We start from the raw sequence: 19,649 nt of genomic DNA on the forward strand, positions 1-19,649 counted from the left end.
AGGCTTTAATGGCAATGGATTGGGAATTTTACTACATGCTCAACGCAGTATGACATTCTAAATTTAAATAATATGTTTTGGACAAAATACTAATGTTTTGAATGCAATTAGTGTAAGGATTTGTGTCGAAAAAGGAATCTGTTTGTTTCTGTTTTGTCCATCTGTTAACTTATGTAAACAATCCATAATAATTTTAAAAAGATTTAAAAAAAACACATGTTCTTTTAAGTAGTTTTCAAGGGACAAAATATTTTTGTTTTTACGGATATCAAGAGAAAAAGTTCTGATAAAATCTTTTCTCGGTTTATAGAATAAAAATTAGAATTTTTTAAATTTAAAATAAGTAAACATCTGACTGAAATTATAATACCCTCTGCAAGGGTATAATGAATAGAAAGGGCCCAAAGCACTTCCTCGAGGGAGGCCTGACGTTGCCAAAAAAACCCCATTATTTTCCGTATTCTCTATTGGCTAGGTAGGACCTAATTCAATCTAAGATTAGAGAGTGGAATCAAGCAGTATGACAGACTTAATCAAAGTCAGTATAGATCAGTATAGTATATACATCTATTTGGTGATATGGCAGTCAAAGTCGGACACATTTAGACTTCCTATATTTAATAGGGTGTTTATGGAAAGAAGCGATTCATCATCGTTCCAAGACGAAGTTGGCTCAAAGTTGGACGAAAAAAATTTGTCAAACAAGTTAGAAACCTCCAAGTCCGAGGAAGCCATTTCACTATTAAGTGACATGTGGGAAGGAATGTTCGATGTTTTTCTTTTGGTGTTTACAAAGTGCCAGATGGATTTGGGATTCATTCATTTACTTTCAACATCTGACATATACTGGCTATAAAAAAATTTATTTAAGAATTCGAAATCACGCTTGTGTAGCTTGTATCTTTTAAGATCTGCAGGGTCACCGCTCTCAAGGTAACGCTTGTAGAACTTATTACGGAGATTTTTGTATTTTTTGAGTTCCCGCGTATACCAGGGCAGATTATAGACCTTTGAACTCTTTTTTTAGTATATCTACTAATGATAAGAGAAGGCCCAGAAATAAAATGATCATAGCTAGCATCAACATTAGCATGCGAAAGGCTATCGACCCAATTAATATTAGAAATATCATTTCGAATAGAGTTTAAACTATTAGCACTTATATAAATTAAAGGTGTGAGTGATTTGTTAGCATCACACTCTGAGAGTCGAATATTACTACAACTTAATTATACCCGTTACTCGTAGAGTAAAAGGGTATATTAGATTCTTGCAAAAGTATGTAACAGGTAGGAAGCGTTTCCGACCCTATAAAGTATATATATTCTTGATCAGGGTCACTAGCCGAGTCGATCTAGCCATGTCCGTCTGTCCGTCTGTCTGTATGAACGCTGAGATCTCGGAAACTACAAAAGCTAGAAGGTTGAGATTTTCCACACATATTCTTGGGCCTCCTACGCAGCGCAAGTTTATTTCAGCCGAGAGCCACGCCCCCTCTAACGCCTACAATCGCCCACTAACGATTTTAAAATGGGTCCTGCACCCACATCTTTAAAGATTTCCGAGAAGTATAAATGCAATTTAATTTAAATATAGTCTATCGAAATGTAGAAGACATTTTTCAAATCGGACCATCCATTAAAAAGTTATACGCAATCAAAATATCTACATATATCTATCTCCCTTGCACTCCCTTTAGCTGAGCTACGATTATAGTCGGGACACGAACCCGAGTACAGCGTTCGCACTTCCTTTAGTTGAGTGACGGGTATTAAATAGTCGGGACACAAACCCGACTATAGCGTTCTCTCCTGTTTTGTTTCTAAATCCGGCTAATAAAAATTAAATCTAAAAGCATATTTAACTTATTGAATATACAGTTAATCTGAACTAAGCCCATACTAAGAAGATCATCAATTAGTAGAATTTCATGAGGCAGATGTACATTACTGGGAATCATAGTCGAAGAATCTTCATCCTGCACCCACACCAGCGATGACAGATTATAATCACCCAGAACGCATTTTTTTCAATTTTTTTAAAAAGTTTTTTTAGGAGAATAGGATTTAGAGGAATTACCGGAGATACAGTTATTTAATGACTTTATTGGCAAACTAAAAAAAAATATAATATAAAAAACCGCTCATATGTGGCATTCCAATTATTAGTTTCAGTGTAGCATTATTATAATTTTCAATAGGCAAATCTTTTAGGCATGGAAAATATTTTTAAAATTTTGGCAAATTTACATTTTCTTTACATTTTTCTTATGGCAAAAAGATTGATTTGATACCTATCCACTTTAATGTCTTTTCGATCCTTTGAGACCCAGCAATTCGGCTGTTTCCCCTTCGATAAGAGATAAAGTTAAACCCTCCCCGATAAAAGCATTATTGTGCAATTATGGGAATTTAAAATGGGGCGTGTTAGGTGGTTCATTATCCATTATTGTTGTAGAAACTATGTCGCAAATATATGTCCTTAACTTCTTAACAACGAAAGGGCCTTAGGCTCAAAATAATTAAAACATTTTTATTTGTATTTTTTTTAAGTAAATGAAAACTAGCTATAACAAAAAAAACGCCAGAAATGAAACTTTTTTTAAACTTTCACAGGTTGTACCTGTATTAATTGCGACCCGATTAGAACGAATAATAGCTTTTCGGAAAGGCTCATCTATTGCCTTTAAAATAGTGTAAGTTACAAGTTTATTGGTCTAATGGTTTTTGAGATCTGTTAGGTTTTATAATAGAAGGGCCGACAATCTGTATTTTTGCGAATATCTTCAGAACGGTTTTTTGGGTATTTTTTTTAATTTGTTCAGCGTGATTAGCAACTCAAAACTAATCAAAAAAATTGGCCTCAAGGCTTACCTTTTTTGGCTGTAAACTAGTGATATTAGTCAAGAAATCTCGCATTTTTCGAGAGTCCTGGGAGTCCTTAGGAGCTGAATTAAAAAAAAAACCTTTCTCAGTGCACCCCTCCCTCAATTTTTCCATAATTTTAGGTCTTATGTTTTGGGCTGGGGGAACATGACGTAAATCGACATCAACCTTAAAAGTAATACTCGATATTATATCTATATATTTTATTTTAGATATTTGGAAAGAACACTATATTGAAAAACGGTTACCTGGAGATCGGACATCTGTACTATTGGGATCTTTAAAACCATCACAGGCCTATCATATTCGAATATATGCAGAAAATAATTTAGGCACTAGTGCTCCAAGTGATGTTTTATTCATACAAACAGAATCTGAAGTGCCATCAGCCCCTCCTCAAGGTGTAACTGCCGAGTCCTTGGGCCCCCAGCAGGTAATTTATTAATAACACTCTAAACTGTTCAACTAAAGTGCAACTTAAAAAAAAAGCCTGCTAAACATTTTTTTTAAGATTTTTCAAAATGCAACTGTAGTTCTGCTAATTAATCTGAGACGCATAGTTATACCCGTTACTCGTAGAGTAAAAGGGTATATTGTATTCGTGCAAAAGTATGTAACAGCTAGAAGGAAGCGTTTCCGACCGCATAAAGTATATATATTCTTGATCAGGGTCACTAGCCGAGTCGATATAGCCATATCCGTCTGTCCGTCTGTCTGTCTGTCCGTCTGTCTGTCTGTCCGTCTGTCTGTCTGTATGAACGCTGAGATCTCGGAAACTACAAAAGCTAGAAGATTGAGATTTCCCACACATATTCTTGGGATTCCTACGCAGAGCAAGTTTATTTCTGCCGAGTGCCACGCCCCCTCTAACGCCCACAATCGCCAAATAACGATTTTAAAATGTGTCTAGCGAACACACCTTTAAAGATTTCCGAGAAGTATAAATGCAATTTTGTTGTGTATAAATATACCTATCGAAATGTAAAAGACATTTTTCAAATCGGACCATTCATTAAAAAGTTATACGCAATCAAAAAAATGTTATATATCCATCCCCCTCGCACTCCCTTTAGCCGAGTGACGGGTATTAGATAGTCGGGACACGAACCCGACTATAGCGTTCTCTCTTGTTATACCCTTGTAGAGGGTATTATAATTTCAGTCAGATGTTTGCAACGCAGTGAAGGAGACGTTTCCGACCACACAAAGTATATATATTCTTGATCAGCACCAATAGCCGAGTCTATCTAGCCATGTCCGTCTGTCCGTCTGTCCATCTGTCCGTCTGTCCGTTTCTATGCGAACTAGTCTCTCAGTTTAAAAGCTATCGCGATGAAACTTTCCCGAAAGTCTTCTTTCTATTGCAGGTAGTACATATGTCGGAGCGAGCCGGATCGGACCACTATATCTTAAGGCTCCCATAGGAAAATTCAAACAAATATAAGGAAATTCATTGTTACTTTGTAGGAAGTAGGCGTTTTGATTCTTGACTACTTAAAAACAAAATTGGAATTCCTGGAACTGCACCGAGTAAGTATTACTTTATCTACAAGGGTATATAAGCTTCGGCTGGCCGAAGGTAGCTTCCTTTCTTGTTTTTCCACTACAATTATTCAAAGTTGAATTTTCGAAAAAGAATTTTCGCCTCTAAAAAATCAAGTATTTGTATACTTATTTGAAATTGTTTTGAAAGCGCCTAAGGGTCTAAGGGCCGGTTTCTCGAGTGCCGGCTAACATTTCTCGAACAGATAAAGTCCCTGCTAAGGCATTTTGGCTTTCTCGAACACCAATGTGAGAGCTAACTCTGACAGGGACTCGGAGTCCCTGTTAAGCGTTTTCGGCTCGATAGAATGACAGCTGATTTCCCAAAGCCAACTATGAAGAAGAAACGAAATCACAGCTGACGTTTCCTTTGAATTATACCCAAACAGCTGATGAAATAATCGAAGCAAGCCATTTTTTGCGCTTCACAGCACAATTCTGTGCGTTAACAGCACTCTGTAATTGTTTCTCGTTCAGATAAATTAAAGTAGTCGAGAAAGCGGATTTGCTTTTACGAACAGTTTATCTGGTATTTAAGTTTTTCGAACAGATAGCTATCAGGGACTTTGACAGGGACTCGAGAAACCGGCCCTAAGTTGTATATGTAACGATTTAAAATTTTAAAATAAAAAGCAAGTGGGTCGTTCCCCTGAAAAACAAACCAATATGGACGTTGATAAGGAGCAAATCAGGGCAGGGATTTCAGTCCAAACGTCGAGCCCCTGGGATGACGGTAGCAGGTCATCCCAGCGGCAATGTTACTGCCATGACATCTCAGGCAAAATAAAGCCGCACGCGAGTCATTCAGGGTATTCCCTAAACTGTTTAATGGCCGAATTGTTGAAAATTCATCAAAAAATTTCAGCAATTAAGGGAACGACCCAAAATGGTTCTGTTGAATTTTCAAACAGCTGTTATTTGTTGAAAAGTTTCACGGAACTTAAAACATGTAAGATTTTATTTATTATTGCTAGTACTGTCTTATATTGTTATTAAGGTAAAAAGAACCATAAATATTAGGGTGGGTCGACGTAATCTTTAAAGGATTCTAAGCCATATTGGCGAATACACTTATGGTCTAAAATGACGTTTGACCCCCCACAAACGCGAATGAAAAATGCTGCTTTTTTGAGAGAAATATAATAGTAGTCAGCACAGATATCTTACTGAATATCAATTTCAAATTTTTATTTCAAATTTTGTAATAAATCTGAGCTGACTACTATGATATTTTCCTCAAAAAAAGCTGTATTTTTCATTCGCGTTTGGGGGGTCAAACGTCATTTTAGACCATAAGTATGTTCGCCAGTATGGCTTAGAATCATTTAAAGATTACGTTCCCCCTATACAATTTATCACTTTTTTCGGCCCGCCCTAATAAATATGCTTTCTAAGTTGATTTTTGAATAAATAATGCGTACTGGTGATACTAAAATGTTACAAAGTTGCCATGACTTTTAATAAAAAAGGTGACAGCTCTGGCTTTTCAGCAATTCAACAACATTTTTAACAGCCCCGAGGATGTTGAATTGCTGAAATTTCAGAAAGTCGATGATTTTATTAGGAGATCCGAGAGGAGAGCCCCAAAAATAACAGCCTATGCGGACGACATAGGCAAAGTTATTACGGGAGTTTGTCCATCGACCCTCAGCTCCATAATGGAATCAACACTCAGGGGATATATGAGTGGGCGGAAAAGGTGGGACTCAGGATCAATGCAGACAAGACGAACCTTTACTAAGAGATGCAAGGTACCAAAATGGAGACCCCCAAAAATCGGCGCAAGCAGGCTGACTCCTGAAACACAGGTCAGGTACCTAGGCACAGTAATGGACTGAAAACTGGCTTGAAGACCCATTATAGTGGAAAGGGTGAAAAAGGCCACCATTGCGCTATATGCATCAAAGCAAATGCTAAGCAGCACATGGGGCCTGTCACCTACTCTGATGCATAGCATCTACATCTCGGTGGTGTGTCCGACCATACTGTACGGAGCCTTAATGTGGTGGCAAGCCACTGATAAGACGTCTTACACCGGCCTTATGGGGAGGTCAACTCCAACTAAAGCTCTAGAAACTATACTCGGAGTCGGAGACATCCACGCTCAACTGACTCCAGGAAAGGAAGCACAACGTCTAGTTGCATCAGGTATCAGGACGACGCAAAGGTTCGGGCATAGTTTATTCGGCCGAAGCATGATCAATAAAACGGACTATATGACCCAAGAACGTGCCCGGAGGTTAAAACAACCTCGTTGATGGGCCCAGATGACTGAAAAACGGGTCGGGACCATACTAAACACCTCAATATATACAGAGACGGCTCCAAGATGGAAAGAGAAGTAGGAGCGGGCTTTTACTGCACGGACCTATATGTCCTATATGTCCTATATGGCAGCATATTCCAGGCAGAAGTCTTCGCCTTAAGGAAAGTCGCAGAAGTGGCTCCAAATATCAACCGACCACACGATGTGGTCAACTTGTTGATGGACAACCAAGCGGCGATTAGATCCATGCAGTCGTCAACGAACAGTTCCAAAAATGTGATGGCGAGCAGGGAGGCACTAGATAGCCATAGCACGACAAAGTTAGTGCGGATCTATTGGGTTCCCAGCCACCAGGGCATCGATGGTAATGAGACAGCTGACGTTCTTGCAAAGAAGGGCATAAAGCTGACGAACGGAGAACGTGCCTGTTTCCCTCCAAAGGCTCCAAAGCGCCCTGGAGAAGCAGGCGGACACGCGAGCAAAAAGTCGGTGGAGGAATACCAAGACTTGCCGAGTCTCAAGAACTATATGCAGAGAGAGCAACGACAAACTGAGCCAGTATGTACTGCGTCTACCACGGAAAGACTGTTAGTGGGAATCCTTACAGGACATTGTCTGGCCGCATCACACGCAACCACCCTCGAAATACTCAACAGCCGCACCCCGAGGAAATGCAATGAATCGGGGGCTATTGAAACCCTGGAACATCTTATCTGCAATTGCCCGGCTTTCTCACGAGCAAGAAAAACATACCTCGGGGCCCCCTAAACTTACCTAACTATAAATTCTAAAAAAATTGGGCTGCCATTTTGGGCATCTTCTGGGAAAACAGAGTCTTTAGTTAGCAAAAAATCTAATTTTAAATATAGTTACAACATGAACATATTTCCCTTATCTGAAGGTAGTGATGAAGATAATAATAAATTTAGAAGGCTTGATGACGGCCCGCAGTGCCAACCATAGGTCAAAATGGCCCTTAGTCCCCCTACTTTTAGCAAAAGTTGAACTATTTTTGAAGTCGATGAGCTTTAAGCAGCACACAATGTTCAACTATTACAAAAACAGGCTCAAAAAATCTAAAATAAAATCTGGCCCAAAGACCTTCTATTTAGAAAAAGGTGAAATAAGCCGTGCTGCATTTTTCGAGGTTTGGTCGAAAAAAATAAAACCGCCCAGCGAGACGCTCTTGTAAAGCACGCAGTGATGGTGTTTGGCAATGACATTGACCACTCCAAATTGGAACTACACATGAGTAAAATGTCTATTGAGTTTAAAAACAGATTTGATAGATCTAGGAGAGATGCTTATAATACAAGTTGGCTTCAGGTCACATTGAATGGCGATGATGTCATAGATTCCACCTGAAGTACAAGAGGGAGGGCACAAAAAGCCATTTCTGAGTCTTGTCCTAGAACACAAAAAAGGAAAAGCCCAGACTTATTGTCAACGATAGATGAGGATCAATTGCTATCAGCCGCAGAACAGCCTTTGCGGCCGGAAGGAAAACGGGATTCAGCTAAATTAATTAATCTATATCAATATAATTGTAGACCAAAAATACTGTCAGTAGCAAATTGTGTCCCGACTATCTAATACCCGTCACTCAGCTAAAGGGAGTGCGAACTCAGGTTGGTGTCCCGACTAATAATCGTAACTCAGCTAAAGGGAGTGCGAGGGAGATAGATATATATTAACAATTTTGAATGCGTATAACTTTTTAATGAATGGTCCGATTTGAAAAATGTCTTCTACATTTCGATAGGTATAAATATACACAACAAAATTGCATTTATACTTCTCGGAAAGCTTTAAAGATGTGGGCGCAGGACCCATTTTAAAATCGTTAGTGGGCGATTTTAGGCGTTAGAGGGGGCGTGGCGCTCGACTGAAATAAACTTGCGCTGCGTAGGAAGCCAAAGAATATGTGTGGGAAATCTCAACCTTCTAGCTTTTGTAGTTTCTGAGATCTCAGTGTTCATACAGACGGACAGACGGACATGGCTAGATCGACTTGACTAGTGACCCTGATCAAGAATATATATACTTTATGGGGTCGGAAACGCTTCCTTCTAGCTGTTACATACTTTTGCACGAATACAATATAGCCTTTTACTCTACGAGTAACGGGTATAAAAACAACACCAAAGTGCCCTAAAATTCGATTTGTTTTTTTTTGTTTTAATTCTTTCTTTTGCCATTTCTCTGTTATAAATGTTGTTTGATGGAGCAGGAGCGTTTTCCTGACCCACATGAGACTCTAGGGAGTCGGGGGGATAGTTAAGTTAGTGAAGCAAATACAACCGTCTTGTCGCAGTACCAAACTTGAACTCTTTATTCTAACGTCGTATAATAGCCTTCGTGGCCAGTGTGGTGAATTACATGAGAGCGTGAACTAAAGCTTTACCACTGAGAGCGCAGCTCAGGTTAACAAATTAGATCAATACACTTCAAGAAAGATCAATACTTCAAAATTACATTCATGTTTATCTCGAGATTCAATAGTGGCCCAATATTCCGGCCCCATTGAAAGTACCTAGTTACTTTAAATTAATTGGTAAACGGGCCAATTTGTGAATCGGTAGCCTTATAATTCCTTTCGACGTCCGGACATCAGCGACACGGACGTGGTTGTCCTTTCCTGGTATAGCTGCTTCGATGCGACTTAACAGCCATCGATGAGGAGGGACATGGTCTTCGTGGATTAGGACCATTTCGTTGACTGCAATATTCCAAGATCCAGTCGTCCAGTTTGATTTGGCCTGAAGCTCGTGAAGATACTCCGTAGACCAGCGCCTCCAGATGTGTTGCTTGATGGCGCTGACACAATTCCATCGTTGAGAGCTGTTGAGCTGATCATCCTTGACAGGCCAGTCTGGGAGTGCTCGAAGGGAGTCCCCGGTTAAGAAATGACGAGGCGTTAAGACGGCCAAATCACTAGGATCCGATGAGTGTGGAGAGAGCGGGCGAGAATTTAGGATTGCCTCAGTCTCAGCAGCGACAGTTGAGAGCTCCTCGAAGGTTAGTCGGGCATCCTTGAGCGTGCGGCACAAGAGATTTTTGGCGCTTTTAACAGCAGCCTCCCAGAGGCCGCCGAAGTGTGGAGCCCTAGGAGGTATAAAATGGAACGTTACAAATTCGTTTGTAAGTACGATGTAATGTCTTGCTGGTTCTTGGTGCTAAAAAAAAAGTCCTTCAGGTTTTGCAACTTGTTGCTCGCGCCTATAAAAAAAAAAAACCCAAGAACGAATCAGTTGATAGTTCTCCGACGTTTTCGATGTGCGCCGCCTTCGTGGCGAAGCACACAAATATTGCGATGTAGCTTTTAACGGGCATCTTTCCTCGAACACGTAGATAGGTATGAACCGGCCCGCAGAAGTCTATCCCACACCGAGCAAATGGTCTTGACAGGGTAAGTCTCTCGACTGGGAGGTTGCCCATAAGTTGTTGCAGCAACTTAGGCCTGTAGCGCATACAGTGGACACAGTTGCGTACGACACGACGAGCAACATCTCGGGCATTAACGACCCAAAACTCCAGCCGCATTAGTCCCACCAGGACCTTTGGACCAGCATGGTAGTTCCGCAGGTGTAGATGACGTACGTAGTTGACGACAGCAACATCCTTAGCGGGAAGCAATATGGGATGCTTGTGAGTGTCTGGGATCGATGCGAGTTCCAATCGTCCTCCGACGAGAAGTAGGTTGAATCCATCTGTGATCTGCAAGAAGGGCGAAAAGAATTTAAGATGGCTACGAACCGGCGCGCCCCTTTGATGAAATAACGCTGTTGTTGGTTCCATGCGACGCAAAGCATGGCCCTTCGCAGTTCCAGAGGGGAAAGTGGCCCCGTAGTAAAGGGTTTATTCTTCCGACATCGGTCGCAAAATCGAAGCATCCATGCTACCAGTTTTAGGCCAGACTGGTGTGATTCCTTGTTGTGAAGGGCTTCCAAGACACTAGAAAGTCTGCCTTTATCTGGTTATAGAGTTGTGCTAGAAGATGCGCTCCACAGAACTCGAGCTGCGGCAGCGTCTTCTTCTTCGTTGGTGCCACACGCGACTTTGAGACGATTGGAGGAACTTCCACGTGGCCATCGGCACGCCCTGTTCTTGCGTAATTGCAACATCCATACCCCCTTATTGAAGCATCGCTAAAGCCGTGAAGTTGTAGTTAATCTGAATGGGGCTGCAGTCAGAAACGTGGGATGAGCAGAGAGTCCAAATGCTGTAGCGACGACACGAACGATAGCCACGCTTGTTGGAGTGTCATTGGGACTGATTCATCGCACTGTAGTCGAAGAAGCCAAATTTCCTGTAGAAGGATTTTTGCCACCATAATAACTGGCGAGACAAGTCCCAGCGAATCGAAGAGGGATGAGGCCGGAGCTGTGCTGCAGTTGAATGAGAATTTGAAGACGTCTTCTCGTTGGTGCCACTTCAGTCCCAATGTGCTTGTCGTGGCGTAGTCGAGATTTAGCTCCTTGACCGTTGTATCATTGACGAAATCCTGATGGTTGGAGTGCCATTTTGCCAGTTCCATCTTGCCATCTTGTTCAATTGATCTAACGTATCTGCTCTACCGAGAAAGTCATCCACATAAAAACACGATTTTATGGCTTCAGCTCCAATTTGATGTGAACTTGCATGTTGATCGGCGAGGTGAGACAGGCTGCGAACTGCTAGATACGGCGCTGATGCGGTGCCGTAGGTAACGGTGTTCAGCTGGTATGTGCGAGTCTGGTCGATGTCGCTTCTCCATAAGATGTACTGAAATTTACGATGAGCTGGGTCGATTAATACTTGCCGGTACATCTTGACGACGTCAGCAGTTATTACATAACGATGAGTCCCGAACCTTAGTTTTGTATATTTATCCCATAAAGGGAATAAGTTTTTTGTATTGGCTTAACTCGCTGGTTAAATTTTGTAAGAGTGTAAACAAGTCTGGTCCAACTAGAAGGATGTCGTTTAGGGACTTGTAGGTGCCTGTCGGGTACGAGGCGTCAAAGACTACCCTTAGTTTCGTTGACGTGCTGTTGAGCTTAAACACGCAGTGGTGTGGTATCTAGTAGTGGGGTTCGTTGAGGAGTGGACTGGTTACTAATTCCATGTGACCCAAGCGCTCATATTCATCCATGAATTTTGTCTATTCGGCTCGCAAATTCGCGTTTCGGCTTAAGAGACGTTCCAACGATGCAAATCTTAGTCGTGCTGTTTCAAGAGACCTCCCCAACAGATTAGGGTCATCCTTGAAAGGCAGTTGAACCATCAGTCTTCCATCCGCTACCTGACAGACAGATTTTTGGAAGATCGATTCGCATTTAGCTTGCGCTGGAGTAAGTGTTAATGGCGTAGTAGAAATTTCGTCTATGCGCCATAAGCGCTCCAAGATCAGGTTTATTGAAGCCTCTGATGAAAGGAAACTGTGGGCTTGGGCGGCATGGCCTTGATTGCCAGTGCGCCCTGATACTACCCATCCAAAGATCGTCTTTTGCAAGATGGGGAGATGGGGACCCAACATAATTTAGGTCGATATGGCGAGACTGATAAAATCTCTCATCAGCCAGAGGAGCGTTGTCTGGGAGGTTCCATGATGAAATGTCGATTTCTGCATCAGGTTAATAGGCGATTCTCGAGGTTATACAGCATTCGACGGGTAACTCTGCATCACCGAATTGTGACTTGACAACGGTCGAAGTGCGATGCTTGATGCGGGTGAAAGAATCGCCGATGCCTCGAATGCCGATGTGTCCCTTGCTTCGGGGCAAACGAAGTTGTTGAGCGAAGTTTCGGACATGAAGTTAACTTGGGAGCACGAGTCCAGTAGGGCACGAGTTACCGTCCTGTGACCGAAGGAGTAGAGGAGGTCTTATATGCGAGTATTATTTTAGAAAATGCTGGAACGAAGCCTTCGAAATAAACGACTGTGTTGCTTGGAGTACCAAATAAGAATGCTGTTTATTATGTCAAAGTGTGTACGAGTCCACTCTATCAGTGTACCCTGGGTTTCTCATGTTGGCAATCCTTATTATTGTCCGTCAGGGTTAGGCTTGTAGTTGTCGCTTCTGTGTTGTTGCCTGTGGCCGGTGAGAGGGGCATGTTAGCTCCTCCCCCCCCAGTCCGAAGAGAAAGGCCATAAAGGGGTAATGGCCTGATCGGAGAAAGGCGGCTAGGCGAGGTGTTGTTGGTGTACGCCACGAACTCCGACGATACTTTGAATTTAACAATTTGTTTCAAATATGTGTATCTTAATGTTAACATAAGTTTCTTGTTGAAAGTATATGAATGAATATAATATAAAAATTTGTGTATCTAATTCTAGTGTTACATTTTGTTTACATATTATGTGTCGGTGTTAGTATGTGTTGCTGGTGATCCAATGTTCGTAAATTTCTTAACTGTTTTTCTAATTTTTTGTTTGTGTAACTTTTGTCCTTTAGTTGTTACCAGTGTGACGCCTTTGTCTCTATCTACTTTGTGTATTGAAAATCTCGGTGTCGCCTTGTTTCTACGGTTTTCTTTTCTAAATACCGTATCATTAGGCTCAACGTGGACTGGTGTCTCTCTGTCCTCGTTTAGTTTTGCCAATCTTCTTTCTGTGGTCGCGTTTAAATGTTCTTGAACTTTTGGGTATATATCTTTTCTAAATTCGTTTAACTTGTTAAGGTAGTCGTGGTGATTGTGGAATGTTATTGTTTTGTCGAATATGTGAGTTCTTCCGTGGAAGAGTTCGAAAGGGGTATAGGAAGTGCTGGAGTGTATTGCATTGTTATATGTTGCAACTGCTTCTGCTAGTATTTGATCATGTCCATATTCTAGGCGTGCTTCCTTCCTTTTTTTTATGATTATCCTGTATACTTCGGTTAAGGTGGAATGCAGTCTTTCGACCGAAGCGTTGCCCGTTGATTGTTGAAATGATGTTTTATGAGCTGTTATTTGGAATTGAGTTAAGAGGTCGTTGAATAGACTGCCCGAAAATTCCGCGCCCTGGTCGAAAACTATTTCCTTTGGTGCTCCGTAGTGACTTATGAATTTTAATAGGGCATCGGCAACTTTTATTGAATTCCTATTGCTAACAGGGTAGGCTTGCGCTAGTTTGGAAAATTTGTCAGGTTACAAGTATTGTTAATGAAATATAAGTCTATATGGACGACCGCCAATGGTCCCTCTGGGGCGGTTGGTGTTTGCATCAATGGTCTATGGGGGTGTCTATCGTACTTGTGGGTTAAGCAGGTATCGCAATTTTGTATAATTTTAGTGATAATGTCTTTTAAATGCGGAAAATAAATGTCCCTTTTTAGATGGTTATATGTTTCATCTATCCCCCTATGATTGGTGTTAAAGTGGTATTCACGAATTTTGATTTCCTGGTCAGGGGGATTAGTTATTTCGGTTAGCCATATTTTGCAGCGTGAAATTTTGTATAAGTCATTTTCAAAGAAGTAGTTATTATAAGATTCTTCTATTATTTTGAAAATATCATCTGGCGCAAATATTGCGAATGTTTTATTCGGTTTCAGGATTGTCTGAAGGGTGTTTGTTATGGAGTCGAAAGTATGCAAGGGTTATGGGCAAATGGTGTTTCTACTTGTTTTGACGATGTTGATCCGGTACGAAATATTATTTGATTATTGAAGTGATTTAGTGGTTGTGAAGCGATTGTTATAACTTGTGGGTCTTCGTTTATATTCAGGTTTGGCTCAATTCTGCTGAGTGCGTCAGCGACTACGTTTTGCGACCCTTTTTTGTATACGACTTCATAGTCGTAAGCGGCCAAGATAGTTTTCCATCGGAGTAGTTTTGGATTCTGGCCTTTAAGATTTTCTAGCCAGATTAATGGCTTATGGTCCGTGACTATTTTGAATCTACGCCCGAAGAGGTATGGTCTGAAGTGACCTACAGACCAAATGATAGCTAACATTTCTTTCTCTATCGTAGAATAGCGGATTTCCGTGTCCGATAGTGTCCTGCTAGCAAAGGATATTGGTCTGTCATTAGTGTCTGGGCCTTGTGACAACACAGAGCCTATTGCATAATTACTTGCGTCTGTGGTCAACGTGAACGGTTTGTTGAAATCAGGGTATATGAGTATGGGATCATTACAAAGAAGATCTTTCGACGTTTCGACTGCTTGTTTAAATTCCTCATCTATTATTATTGACTTCTTTCCTTTTAATTGTCTCGTTATTGATTTAGTTATTTTCGCAAAGTCCTTTATAAATTTCCTGTAATACCCTAAAAGTCCTAGAAATGACTTAATTTCCCGAGTTGTCTTTGGGCAGGGGAAGTCCTTGATTGCTTGAATTTTAAGTGGGTTTGGTTTGACTCCTTCTTGGGTGACGATGTGGCCAAGGAAGTCGATTTCCTTCCTTAAAAAGTTACACTTGCTCGGTTGGATTTTTAGGTTTGCGTTTTGGAGTTTTGTGAATACAGATTTTATATCTGCTATATGTTTTTGCAGTGATGGTGAGAATACTACTATATCGTCGAGATAGACGAGACAGACGTCCCCGACTAAGTCACCTGAGACGTTATCCATAACGCGCTGGAACGTGGCAGGGGCGTTTTTTAGACCGAAGGGCATCCTCGTGAACTCATAATGCCCATTTTCGACTGTGAATGCCGTTTTGCTTGCGTCGCGTGGGTTCATTTGGATTTGGTGGGAGCCACTTGCTAAGTCTAACGTTGTGAAATACATGGTCTTGCCTATGCTGTCTAGTATGTCTGCAATGTTCGGGATAGGGTATCTATCAGAGACAGTTTTCTCATTTAATTTCCGAAAATCGATTACCAAGCGCCACTTTTTTTCGCCTGTGATGTCACTTTTCTTAGGTACGACCCAGACGGGTGCACTCGAAGGGGAATGGCTGTTTACAATAATGTTTTGTTCGAGCATTTTTGAAATTTGTTTTCGAACTTCGTCTTTATGTACAAATGGGTAAAGGTAAGATTTTGTGTGAATCGGAATGTTATCTGTTGCGGGTATAGAGTGTTTGACTGCGTTCGAGAACGTTAGTTGATTGTTCTCGTCGTGAAAGAGTTTTTTGAACGACTTGCATAGTTTAAGTATTTGTTGTTTTTCTTCGTTGTTAAGGTGTTCCATCTGAATGTTTAATTGTTGGTCGCCTAGTCCTTCTGTATCTGTTGCTGCGCACATGCAGTTTAAGTATTGATGGGTTCGTGGAGAGAACTCTTCTGCCTGTAACGGTTCTTCGAGGTACAGTGTTTGAATCTGGTCTGAGTTATTGCAGACTTCGAAATAAGCAGGTCCTGCGATTGCGGTGTATAAGCCGCCTGTTATAGAAATTTTGATTATCCAAATTCGTTGTTTCGTATATAAAGTCTCCCTCCATGAAATTTACTGGGAGCGGTAATAGCATTTTGGTATATTGTGGCAGGGTATGTAATGAGTCTACAGGGTTAGCCCTTGTGAGGATTGGGATGGCAGTTTCTGGTGTTTCTAGTAGTCGGCAAAGTTTATTTTCGCATTTAGGCCGGATAGGAAATCCATGCCTAGGAGACCATTGAAGTGGGGGTGGAAATTGAACAGTAAGAATTTAAAATTTGGTATTTCTTCGAATTGTTTGAAATTTATTCCATCTGTATATTCCCCAATTTGGAATGTACTGAGTACAGTGTGAATATTAATATCGGAGCTTAGTTTTTTGATGTGGTCTTTATTAATAAGTTCTGGATTTATAAATGAGTAGGTAGATCCAGTGTCTATTAGGAATTTGAGATGGTTCGACACCATGGAGTTTGGTGATAGGAAAACAAATGGCAAGGAAGATCCGTGAGTCTTCTTGCTTATGTAACCGATTGGCTTCCCGAGGCTTCTAGCAAAAAATTTCCATCATCATTGATGTTACATAGGGAACCGCTTTGATTATGGTTGTTCCTGTCTTGGTGGTTATTTATCTTATCTTGATTTTCGTTATAATGGAAGGGATTCCCGCCCAAAGTTTGTTTATCGTATCGACCATTACTATTGTTATTGGAATTATTTTGACGTGAGAAGCGTTTATTATTATTGTTGTTAAAGTTCTGTTGGTGCAGTGGATAACGCCCACTATTATTATTGTTGTAATTTTGTTGTCGCTGTGTAAAGCGACCATTATTGTCATTGTTGGTGTTGTTGGCGTTGTTACCATTATTATAGTTTTGTTGTTGTGGTATGTAGCGGTTATTGTAGTCACTATTGGCTAATCCTTTCGCGTATGGGTGATTCCTATATATCGAGCCGTCGCGTCGTCGGTTTTCTTGGTGTTTATTCAAGTTTCGAGAGAAAGTTAATTCGATCTGCCCGTACTCGTACGCTTTCTCGATTGTCTCTGGCCTTTGGTTCCTAATGGCTGACCTAAGTGGGTCCTTTAGTCCAACTAAGAATGTATTCAGGCAGAATCTGTCATATTGGTCACGTTTGGCCATGAGGGAGTGTCCACTAGGGTCTGCTTCTCTGGCCAGTGACATTAATTCGTTTCTTATTTTCGTGGCCGTGTAATAAAGCTTTCCCATACTGAGTCCGTCCGGGAGATTGTGTAGCTCTCTTACCAGCATTTCTTCCGTTTTCTTGCTAGAGTATAGTCGCTTGAGGTTTGCTTTGATGTCGTCCCAACTGAGGAATACATCGCAAACACTCAGCGCTTCGGCTGCCCTGCCTATAATTTTGTCACGGATAGTTCCAAGTATGTACTGTCCGCATGTTGCTTGGTCCACTGATCCGGCTAACGAAAGTAGTTGTTCTACTCTACCTACAAATCTATCAAGATTGTCAGGCGGGCCTTCGTAGGTGGGTAGATGATGTACAAGGGCAAGTATTTGTTGAAGATTCAGGCTTGAATTGTTAACGGTGGGACATATTGGCCCTGATGCGTTCCCGGAATCCAAAGTGTTGGTGGGATTTTTGTCTTGGGGTTGAACCAACTGGTTTGTGTTTGTAGTAGTTGCAGAGTTACTAGCGATGGAACCACTTGGCCCTGATAAGTTAGCGGAATCCATAGTTTAAAACTTAGTTTAGATAGTTTAGACTTGACCCGCTTCTTAGCCCTAATCTGCTCCTAACTGTGTTACTAGTGGTGGCTTTTTGTCTTGGCATGTATGTGTATTGAGAAGAAATCTGTGTTGTTCTTTGAAAATAATCACTAGTAATGTGTATAGTATAATAATATAGTAATTATATGTGAATTAGTGATTATATATATATTAGTGCTAAGTATATGTATTTGTGTTTGTATGTAAAAATATTCGTATGTATTTTTTCTGATGTAAAAGAAAACCTGTATGTGTGTATCCGCTACACAGTTTCCTTTTTTATTTGCTTCCCTGTGTTTTTTTATCGGATGTTATCGGCTTCAGCTGTAATGTATGTTATTTAATAGATTTTTAATATATTTTAGAGGTTAGTGAACATGCGACAACAATAGGTTAGGTTGGTTGTGGATTGTTTTTAATTTAATTCATTTTATTGATTTTATTTTCGGATGTAGTTCTTTTTTCGTAGTGCGTAGTGTGCAAAAAGGATTCAGCAGTGTAAGCTAACGAGACATCAAGTCTCGCTTCGCCACTCTGGCAAGTCATCAGCTCTCGCCGGCAACCAATGCACAGTGACATAGCAATAATTTCAAAAGTATGCGTAACACAAACACATGCATGTTCACTTTATATTTGCCGGATGCAACTGTCTCACTGTGTATGACCTTTATTTTTTTTTTAGTTTTGTATTATATTTGTGCAGAATTAATAAATTTTTTTTTTTTTTAATTTTATAGTATGTATTTTATAATAATACTTTTGCTTTCATGTAAATTGATTAATGGAAACGATCCCGGTGACTTAACAGCGATTGTTGTACACATATACGGTCGTTAATCACACAACTTACATTTTTCTTGCAAACTACTGTGTGCAGATGGTCATGGTGTTTTGTCGGCGATTGATATACACTTTGGTGCTTCGGTGATACTAAAATTTGCTTCTTGCGCAGTTAGTTTTGGTCACAAGGAAGTCCAATGTTCGACTGATTTATTTTCACACTCGACGACAGGCTGTCACCGTGACATTTCGGTTCCTCTCAAAGCTACAAAACGCACTCGACGACAGTGACACCAGGCTTGTTGCGTCCTAATGATTGTCCTCTCAACTACAAAACTACAAAAATCAATCGCAATGACGATGCAAAATCAAAAGCAATGATAGAGAATTCACACATGCACACCAAGTGATTTTCGACACACACAGACGGTCACCACACACAGCAGTTTGGAATGTCAAATTTTTTGACTTCGTTATCGTTTTTTTTTTTTCTCTTTTATGAGTTGCTGTGTATGGATGATCCCGGTGCCTTATCAGCGATTGATGTACACATATACGGTCATCGCATACAGCAACTTTGTATAATTGTTGTAAATTGTCCTGCAAAAGCGATCCCGGTGCCTTATCAGCGGTTGATGTACACATATGCGGTCGCTTGCGTGGCAATTAGAATTTTGATTTTTGTTTGGTTTGTTTACATGTATTATTTGCACAATTTATTATTATTTTTCCACTACGAAAATTTCCACAACCACCACTGTCACCTGTTCACTCACCTCAGCCTACAATGAAGTTAGAACTATGAGCGTAGTGGGCTTGATTAATCCCTTGTTCGTAGTCCGGCTGCGCCAGTTACCGTCCTGTGACCGAGGGAGTAGAGGAGGTCTTATATGCGAGTATTATTTTAGAAAATGCTGGAACGAAGCCTTCGAAATAAACGACTGTGTTGCTTGGAGTACCAAATAAGAATGCTGTTTATTATGTCAAAGTGTGTACGAGTCCACTCTTTCAGTGTACCCTGGGTTTCTCATGTTGGCAATCCTTATTATTGTCCGTCAGGGTTAGGCTTGTAGTTGTCGCTTCTGTGTTGTTGCCTGTGGCCGGTGAGAGGGGCATGTTAACTCACGGCCTGGTACGTAGTTGCCCAC

The 19,649-nt window shown here is 40.8% G+C and overlaps 1 protein-coding gene across 1 annotated transcript in view; it reads left to right on the plus strand.

Annotated features, from left to right (window-relative positions):
* Positions 1-3,303: 3,303 nt before the first annotated feature.
* Positions 3,304-19,649, plus strand: part of LOC138913569 (cell adhesion molecule Dscam1-like) — an 86,427-nt gene continuing 70,081 nt past the window's right edge. The window contains exon 1 of the transcript XR_011419349.1: positions 3,304-3,318. The gene's annotated coding sequence lies outside the window, so the exon portion shown is untranslated. The remainder of the gene's footprint in view (positions 3,319-19,649) is intronic.

Source organism: Drosophila takahashii, chromosome 2L (genome assembly GCF_030179915.1).
Source record: "Drosophila takahashii strain IR98-3 E-12201 chromosome 2L, DtakHiC1v2, whole genome shotgun sequence".
NCBI classification, from domain to species: domain Eukaryota; kingdom Metazoa; phylum Arthropoda; class Insecta; order Diptera; family Drosophilidae; genus Drosophila; species Drosophila takahashii.